Here is a 10,339-nt window from a genome sequence, read left to right on the forward strand (position 1 = left end):
CTGTTCCCTAAATCATGACAACTTTATAAGGAAGCAAGACAGCAATCACAGTGAACTCTCACCTCAGGCCTCAGAAGAACTGACCTATTCTTTTACAAAGCACTTGATAAAACAGTTGTTTGTGTGAGAGCTAGCTCAAACCTTTTGGGAAAATGTGTTTAAAAGAATCGCTTTGATTTATAAAAGGTAGCAGAGTGAATTTCTGTTCTGAAATACCACACAAAGGCTTTTCACAGAATCAGACTGTATTTTCCAACACAAAGTGCTGTATTTGTGCCAGGTGTTGTACACGAATGGATGGTCTGAAAAGCCTCGCCAGGGGCAAGCCACTGACTATCCCTCAGTCTTCTCATCTGCGAAATGGACCCAATAAACCAATGAAGCTCATTCAGCTGTTATGAATTAAGGTCCAAATGACACCATGTAGGAAAAAGTACTCTAGAAATTCTGAAGTGCTTTGCAAAGTTATTATTTTCATGACATTTTGTACAACTATAAGCAAAATTTAATAGGGAGAGAGAGAGAAAATGGAGATGATCTGGTGAATAAGATGTTTTTATTATTAAGGATTTATACAGCACTTTATATTTTCAGAGAGCGTAGCAATCTTTTTTCCTGGCTTACTTTGACAGGTTAACATTTCTCTCACTGACCTTAGAGCAGTTACTAGCATCAAAACATGGCAGAAAGGGTAAAAGTTCCGAAGAGCAATAGTGCAGCTATTTCCCTTGTGGATACACATGGACGGCATCATCAGCCATCGAGAAACTGCACCCTTCACTACCACCCCCTCCCCCACCACTCATATCTAAACTAGGGGCAACGTAAAATAGAGCCTGAGACCAAATTTTAGCCACTAACTGTACAAATTACTTTTTTCTTTATCACAAAACCAGGCTAGGAGCTTAACTCAAGACTTATGAAACTTACCTGCAAAAGTCCTGATTTTCCTAAACAGCACAGAAAAAGCCAGACTCTTGGACTTTGCTCTGGAAAGCAAGATAGGCCCAACCTTTGCTCTAATTAGAGCTACAGGCTTGAGACCAGCTGGTCAAAGGACTGCAGGTCACATACTGATTCTGTAATCTCTGATCCCGTGAAACAAACCCATCCTGCAATCACTGATACCTTAAAAACTCACAAAGCTTTAGCGGTTCTTTCTATTGCTCAAGATAACAGGCTTAAACTGAGAGCCAGGATGTACTTATTTTCAGAGAGTAAAACACAGACAAAAGGAACCATTTCAATAGACTGGGCAAATGTCAGGCCAAAATCCTATTATAAAATGGAGACATTTGGGGAAAATTTGGTTTTGGCTTGGATGCATTGCAGGAAGACTGGTTTGGTTTTGCCTTTTGCCCTCCCCTTTGCTGGTTCCTGACTGTAAAGCAGGGGTGTGGTCCTAGGGTAGGGAGGACATGGACAAAGGCCCTCACAGCTGCAATAGGCCCAGGTGCCAAGGAGGAAGGACAGACACACATGACACACGAGAAACACATGACAAGAAACAAGAGTGGCAGTGGGGCCTTCTTGTGGAGGGCTGTGACTGGTATATTTGGGGAAGGAATTCTGGCTAATATTGAATTAAGATTTTTTTTCCTCATTATAAATCTCATCTGTAAACTCTAGTCAATTGTATCATGAATTAGGTATCACAGCAGGTGAGAGAATGACCAAGCATCAAGCATCGGCAGAACAAACATATCTTTGTTCAGCAGCAAAAAAAAAAAAAGAGTAGGAAACATAAGAAGCATAAAGCTAAGGATGACAAGTTGAAAGAGACCCCAGGGAACATCTGACCCTTCCCCTACCATCCCGCCCCATATTACAGATAAGAAAACAGGCCCAGAGAGGTTTATTTACTTCCCAAAGCTTGATGAAAAAGTTCTCATCCGTTGTTTATATATTTGGGGTGGAATTTCCCTGCAAAATCCTACTGCTCCCTTCTCCACAAAAAAGGCTGGGATTTCTCATACTGTTTCCTCCTCATACTACTAAAATGCATTGACTGGAAGCCAGCCAGATCAAAGCCATAAACATCCAAACAAGTACAATGGCTTGCTGAAACTGGGTAGACTCTTATTTAATAGTGTGCTGGGGTTTTTTTCTCCTATTTTCTTCAGATTTTCTCTATCTCACAAGGCTCTTTTATTTTTGACAGCTTTCAGGGATGGCCCTTGAAATTTTCTTTTCTTTTTTTTTTTTTTTGAGGCGAAGCAACCCTTGGTTGACCTCACAGATTGCAAGGACCTTGTCATCTTACAATCTCTTTTTTTTATTATTTTTTTACACCTACAGTACCTAGTCTTCCTAGGTGGTCTCCCATCCAAATACTAACCAGGCCCGACCCTGCTTAGCTTCCAAGATCAGACGGGATCCGGTTTGTTCAGGGTAGCATGGCTGTAGACTGTTAACATTTTCTTATGTTGCTTAGTCTGCCTACAGTCTTTACGAAGATGCAGTCATTAACTCACACCACTCAGCAAACATTTACTGAGGGCTTACTGTCCGTGCCAGGCACTGTTCTGGACACTAGCTGCATGGTGATGGACATCTCAGGGAAGACCCTATAGAAGTTTGCTGCATCTCCCAACTCAGGAACAGTCCTCAATGGAATAGGACAGCCTTGATCGTCTACAAAACCCTTAATGTGTGTTAGCACCCAGAAAGCCAGCCACAAACAGAGGCAAACAATTCTGTTTTATTCAAGCTCTGTTGAATCTTCGCACTCTCTCCTTTATTTTGTCATTTTTTAATCAGTACATTCCTTGGCTGCATCCTCCAGCTTCTATACCCTCAAGTAACTCAGGAAGTGCCCTTAAAATGCACATAGGATTGTAAACCTTTCAGAAATTTGAGTGCAACTCTCTTTCCTGTTTAGCATCCAGAAGCTAACTCAAAAGGAAATTCACTCGACTGAGGAATGCCAAATGCAGATGACTTGGAAGTGTTTTTAGAAGTCAGGTTTCTACTACGCTGAGACGCTTCATCATTTTGAAAATACAGGATAAGTTAGGAATCTATTAAGGGAAACAAAGAAAACCTGGGAAGCCAGTTGAATTGATACCTTAAAGTTGAGAAGTACCACACGTGGGACCCACACTCATACCCTTGGAGAGCCCCAAGGTGACAGGAAGACACATCAATGTGGCATAAAGGCAAAAACCAAGGAGGACTACCCACCCCCAGGTCTTCTTTTCATTTTTAAGACCTTGACATGAAGAGAAAACAAAAACTGCTACCACATCAACCTTTCCAGATTCATCCTAGTGGCATCTACTTGAGTCTTAGAAAGATGTTTTAAAGGCTTGCAAGCTCCAGGGCTTGGTGTAAATCTACAATTGCTAATAGTATTGTGATCGGAGCACCCATGAGTCAGTTAAAACTATCTAAGTCCATAGGATTAACCATGTCACTTGCTTGTGACTTTGGGCATTTTAAAAAAGGTGAGATGAACACGTGAAATGAACCAAGCTAAGGAATCTTCCGCAAACACATCTCTCTCTCCAAGACAGGCTAAATGTTTTCCATAATTGGCGGTAATAAATATCAGGGAATGATATTGAAACAAAAGTCACTGGTCTCCAATGGTGACAAATAAGTTCCCAAATTGGCAAGAAATTCTGTGCACGTGCCAAGGCCTTTTCCCAGCCCAAGTGACTCACCAAGGCCCTGGAGGCATTACCTAGACTCACCTCATTCTTTCCATCCACAGCAAGACTGCTCTTCCCCTTCTGTTTCCTCACTTTTTTGAACTGACAATAGAAACATGTCAAGCAAAATTCCAACGTTGAAACAAAGTTGTCTAAAGGATGTGCCTGTGCCCACTCAGGCTCTTGCAGCCGAGATGTGTACATATCCACTGCACTTAAAAAAGGAAAACTATCCACTGGTGTTGCGTTTATCAAATCTGTGAATAGAAGGGTCATTTTCTGCCGTGATTTCTTTAAACTTCATGCGTTTAAGAAGGATAAGATGCACATTAGCAGAACGGCAAAGCGAGCCGCCACAATATCCTAGCTCTGTCAGTCCTATTCAACTCTTTTTTTCCTCTTCAGTGAGCTTTATATAAAGCTTACCCAAACCCACATGGATTTCTAGAATATCCAAAAAGAATGACAATGAGTGATGTGATGTAGGTGGAAACTGCCTGAAGAAACCTAAATTGTAACAGGAAAAAAAAATTGACATTTTAGATTTTAAATGTTACACAGTTTTTATAAAGCTTCAGTCAATTTATTTTATTTATTCTAATGAAGAGCATTACAACTGCTTTACTGCACTGAAGCAAGCATTGATCACATCATTAATCACACCTTGTGAATAGCCACAAATCAAGTTCTAACAGCAAGCACTGAATCAGGAGCAATGAAGCATAAACTCCTTCACAATTTATGATCTCTCCAATTGCATCTTTTCAACCATTAAATTGCAAGATACCATAAATTTTTATCTTCTTCACTTCAGTCACATTATTGATTCTGCCGTGTGAAATATAGAAGTGCCGTAAATCTCGGCTATTGAATTAAATTTAAAGTCCCGACTTCAGAAAAGAAACCCAACACGCTGCCATGGCTGTTAATTTACACTGAGGAACAAATGATAGAAACATTAAAATTTAAATGGACAACAGGGATTTCTAAAAGCCATAGTACTGTCAATCCTAGTCCTTGTCAACCTTGAGGTTTTTTTTAAAAAAAATATTAATTCAAATTTTCAAATGTAAAAAAAAAGAATTTAAAAATTTTAAAGTAGAAGGTAGGTAGATTATTAATAAGAACAGATGATAGAATGATTCCTCAATGGGAATGGCTGCCAATACTAAACACGTTAAGACAGGACAATGATGCATTTTCCTCCTATACTATGGGATAGGTCCAGATGAACCCATGTGTCCCACGTTCCACTCAGGACACCTCTGGCTAAAGTGATGACCTCATGGGAGGCCCTGACAGTGTCTAGGCAGATGTGCTCAATCCATTTGCCATCCTTAGTCCTGATGTATTTGCTGCCCTGTTGTACCTCCCTGTGCACTAGGATGCTGCTCTGGCAAGCAGGCTGTTTTACAAGGCCCCCTTGCTGTCTGGCTTCTGGTTGGGTTTTGCTAATGGGAGGGACTAAGAGAGTAGCAAGGGGCAGGGTGAGAGATTGGCTGGGATATTAGTTTACCACTCCTTCTTGCTTTAATGCCAGGGTTTGGCAGAGGTGGGACCACTCCCTGACTACATCTCCTCTGTGTGAGTGAGTGAGTTAGTGAGTGAGTGAGTGAGTGAGTGTGTGTGTGTGCGTGTGTCATAGGGAGGGGATACGCCTCCTTGGCTCAAGTTGTCACGAAGCTCCACGAACAATCTTTTCTTTTGCCCCTTCAGACCTGGGGTTAGTAATGGCTTCTCTCAGTTGCATCTCTCTAGGTGCTTCAGTATCCCATCAAGGTGCCCTTAACTCTGCCCACAAATCTGTAAATAGCCCCTTCATTAAAGTCTCTTTAGTTGAATATCTGATAGGATTCTGCTGGAACTTTGACTGATAAAGGTAGAGCACAAGGAAGATCTTAAAAGCTCTAGGGGAATAAAAAGAAAAAAAGCTGACAGCAGTACAACCATGCAGTAAAAGCCAGAGATATCATAACCCCAAAATGGTAAAAATCTTAAACTAAAGCCAGATCACATACAGATCAAGAAATGCCAATTATGTTTTGGCAGATAGCTGACCCCAGCTATTATGAAGGGCATTGTACCCAGGAATGAGATAAATGGGACTCAATAAACAATCCTTCTTCCCCACAAAATGACCGAGGACTCCTGGAATTGAATATATTAATTTCTCCAACCTAATAATGGTCTTATGAGATAAAGGGGTTGAGTGTGTTTCTCAGCCTATGGCTTTGCCAGAGGTCAGGCCATCCCTAAGACCTAGTAATTATGGGACCTCCTGGGACTTCAACCTATTGCAACAGAGTCAGGGCAGATCCAGGCTGAACAAGATTTCTGGGATCATTCTCGATTTGATCAAAATCCACAGGAGAGGTGAAAGAGCAGAGATTTACACCTGTATCATCGGTCTTGTGTGTTCTGTACTTGGAGGTTTCTGCTTCAAAGCAATTAAACACTCTTCATTCTATCACAATAATGCTACAAAACCGCTGGGTGATTTCTGATAGTTGGAAGAATTAACTAAAGCTCTAGGAGAAATGGCAAACTGATGGCTCTCAAGTTTCACAAAGCTTCTTTTTGGCAAAATATGTAGTCTTATGTCTCGAAATTCAAAAGATACAAAAGAGGATAAGGTAAAAAGTTTTCCTTTTGTCCCATTCCTCAGCCATCCAGTTTTGTTTCCCAGAGCCAACCAATGCTACTAACTTATCTGTCATCTATCTATCTATCTATCTATCTATCTATCTATCTATCTATCTATCTATCTATCTATCTGTTTATCTATGTGTGTATATATACACTTTCAGAAATATTCTATTTCATATTCAAGTGAATGCACACATGTGAATATGTATATTCTCCCCCTGATTTACATGAATGATGGAATATCATACACACTGCAATATACCTAACTTCTTTCACTTAACAAGATGTCATGAAACACATAAGGAGCCTCCTTGCTGCTCTTTAAGGCTGCAGATTAGTTATATAAGACGGGCCATAATTTACTGAATCAGTCCACAATTGATGGACATTTAGATTGTTTCCCATCTGTTGCTATTACAGTAATGATCTTATGCACGTCATTTCACAAATGCTGCATAAGTTTTAAAAAACTGATCCATTTTTTAAAAATCGGATTTCACATTAAAAAATGGATTTAAGGCTTCTCTCGCAAAACGAAGGATCTGACAGTAGTGAATTCTCACTCCCTCATGTCAACAGCCAGCTAAAGCTGAGCAATGGATGTTCCTTTGGAAGACTCCTGTACTCTCCAATTTGCTGTCTCCTCCATGCAATGTTGTATGGCCTGCCTTGTCCCTGTGGGCATTTGAAATCTTATCAACCATAGAGTATGGTCAGGATTAAATGATATAACAAAGATAAGCACCGAGCATGACACTTGGCACACTGTGAGCGCTAGAGACCTCTTAGGGGAATGAGGTGCTTGTTAAAGGACAACTCCATTCCATTCTCCTTCCTTCTCCTCCCTTGGGTCTATGAATCCCTGGTTCTTCAGTCTCTCTCTAATGTCACTGGAAAGTAAAATCCATGAAGATGCAAACTTTATTTTGTTTACCACCACAACCCCAGCACCTCAGAGTATAAGACATATAAAATGAGTGAGTGAGTGGATGAATAAAAGACAGCAAGAAAGCATCAAGAAATAAACTCTACTAGGGTCTGTATACCTATAAACAGCTATAAACCTGTTTCTTGATGATTTCTTCCTTTCACTTATTTCCCATATTTTTCCACTTACTTGCCCAATTCACGATTTACCATTTGTCAATTACATATTTTCCCAAGTTCTTTAGTATTTACCTTCTATTCCTTATCTTTTTAGAATTATCTTTTCTCTTCCATCCACTAACTCTTTCTGTTGCTTTCAATTGTTTCAACCTCATGGTTTCAAACCAAAAGAAATCAGATTAATTTTTATGTGTTTCCCCAAAGCCATAAATCTAATTTTAAATTCCAAAACAGCCCTAACATCTTTGAAATGTTAATAACCCTATAAAAATATTCACATTAGTTCAAATTATATGATTAATGTGGCATTTTCCCCATGAACATTTAAATAACTTTACTCATGACTTTGCAACATTTGGTATGTAACACAAGGTCCATCTTAGAAAATTTAGAAGATGAAGAATGTTACCTGATAAATGCAATTTTGAAATAAACACTAAAGATTTTACCAGTCCACGGTTATCTATCAGCTTGTTTGTTGTTGTTGTTGTTGATTTTTAATATAACCAGTGGAATGCCATGGTTGTAGAGAGTTTTAAAGTTTACAACGTGCTGACCTCATGTTACATTGGCTCATTTGGTCTTTACTGCAGCCCATGAGTGAGTGGGTCACTCACTATGTTGGAGATGGTTTGAGTTATAGAAACTCATTCAAACTATCTTAAACTAAAAGAGGCAGTTAATGGGGGAGAAATGTAGGTATCTCACAACTTGAGGACCGGAAGTATAGCTCCATTCCAATAGGAACAGGAAGTGAAACTGCAAAATTGTCAGGCCATGACATTTGTTCCATTGGCCCCTCAGTGAGACCACAGTCTCTCACCTCAGTTTCTCTCTGTGCATCTGTTTCCCACTTCTGCTCTACCTGCAGTCTGGCTTTCTTTGCTTTTCCCTGTACACAGACGATGACTGCCCTGTAGCTTTGAGTTTCCCCACCTTCCATCTTCAGTTACAAAGGTTAACCAGAGACTCTCAGTCCCAATGCCTGTGAGAGACATTCTGGTTGGGCCGCCTTGGGCCAGATGTCCATCTCAATCCAAAATGAGATAGAAGAATAACACTACTAACCACATTTTATTCTTTGACATCCCAATTCCATTATCCAAGAGCAGCTTGCTGGTGGCTTCATTGTGAGTTACAGAAACCATTCAGACAACCTTGAGCAAAAAGGGAGAATTGTAAGGGAGAGGTGTGGGTATCTCTTGGATCCAGGAAAGGAAGTGCAGCCACTCTAGATTTGTTCTGACTGACTCATCCGCAGTAGGGCACTCCTGTGCATGGCGAAGAGTCAGTCACATAATGCGTGGGGCCCAATGCTACACGACAATGTAGAGCCCCTGTTTAATAACTATTAAGAATTTTAAGATAGTGATGGCAGAACTGTCCAAGAGTAGAGCCCTTCTAAGTGCAGGGTCTTGTGGGACCAAAGAGACTCCATGTCCATGAAGCCAACCCTGAATGGAAGGTGATCTTTGAGAAGTGAGGACATAAGTAGGCAAGCACTCCCAAAGGTCTCTATTATAACCTTATAAGCAAGTACTATTATTTTATCCTTTCTATAGGTTTATTGTGACTAAATGACTCGCCCAGGGCTATACAGGTAACAAGTAGACTTCTGACCTAGATCTGCTATCCTTCAAATATATTCCTTTAATTCTACCACATTCCCTTTTCCAAAGCTTGGCACATATAGGCACTCGGGACACAGAAATTTTCAGAGCAGAAAAAAATGATATAACATTCATGAATAGGCTGATAAATTCTGCATTCTCTGATATGATATTCATCCATTTAAAAAGCACTAAATTTCAGTAGTAATATAATTACAAGGCTTTTAGATCCTTCCAAATAAAAGCATATCTTCACTACCACTATAATTTTTACATAATTATCCTATCATAATTCCTGGAATTTTTTCTGAACCCTAGAGTGCCAAATTGACACTCACTTTCCAGGAATCATCAGCTTTTTAGACATTGAATATTACTTTCAGTTCTTCCGCTATCAAGGCATATAATAATTCTCCAAAAATGTACTCTCCCTACCTTTTTACTTTTAATAAATGTAATTGAATCAGTCCTGGGCAAGAGCATCTGGCCCTGGGTTACCATGTGGAGATTTTTTGGTCCGGAGTGCACATTTTTTCTTCTGGGGTCAATGAAATAATCAAAACCTAGTCCCCAGGGAGGAAATTTTACGGTTCTCATTTATTTGATCCACAATCTACTAAACTCCATGCCATAGTCAATCAGCTACAAAATGAAGGAAAGCACAGCTAGTTTGCTCTAGAAAAGGTAAAATCCATTGGATCTTGGGCTGGTTAAGTTAGAAATAAATTGATTAAACCTAAGCTGGGGCCCCACAGGACTTCAGTGAAAATGCCCAGTAGTTGAGAACTCACTCATTTATTTTGCTCACAAACAGAAACTGCCTTTTGAAATGGCGAGATAAATTCTAGTTAACTGGATTTCCAACCCAGGCAATGGTCGGGACTGACAGGCTCAGATTGTCAGAAAAGGACAGCAGGAAGGTAATAAAGGGACAGCACTTCGGAAGCAACAGGGCGAGGTTCAGAGAGAAAGTGTCTGTTCAGAGGCACCCACCACTGCCCTGTGGCCACCCAGGGCCATCTTCTCAGTGACCCACCCCTCTCGGCCCTCACTTCACTGGGCTGGCCCATCACTTGATCTCTAATGCCTGCCTTGGTTAATGTAATTGGAATGTCAAAGAATAAAATATGGTTAGTTACGCGTTATTCTCTTTCTCGTAAAACTCACCCTTGGACAGAGGGAACCAGCCTTTGACAAGGACTGTCGCTGGGCTTCCAGAGAGCACTTATTTCTATGTGTTCTCTAGGAGACGTGTGAAGCACTGGAGCTCCAAGCTGACCATGAATTTGAATAAGTGGTACAAAGGTCAGCAGGATTTTAGAC

At 40.4% G+C, this 10,339-nt stretch overlaps 1 pseudogene; it reads right to left on the reverse strand.

The window, feature by feature from the left end:
- Positions 1–2,289: 2,289 nt before the first annotated feature.
- LOC112470582 lies at positions 2,290–2,408 on the reverse strand (annotated as a pseudogene).
- Between the last annotated feature and the right edge of the window lie 7,931 nt (positions 2,409–10,339).

Source organism: Pteropus alecto, unplaced genomic scaffold (assembly GCF_000325575.1).
Source record: "Pteropus alecto unplaced genomic scaffold, ASM32557v1 scaffold3, whole genome shotgun sequence".
NCBI lineage: Eukaryota > Metazoa > Chordata > Mammalia > Chiroptera > Pteropodidae > Pteropus > Pteropus alecto.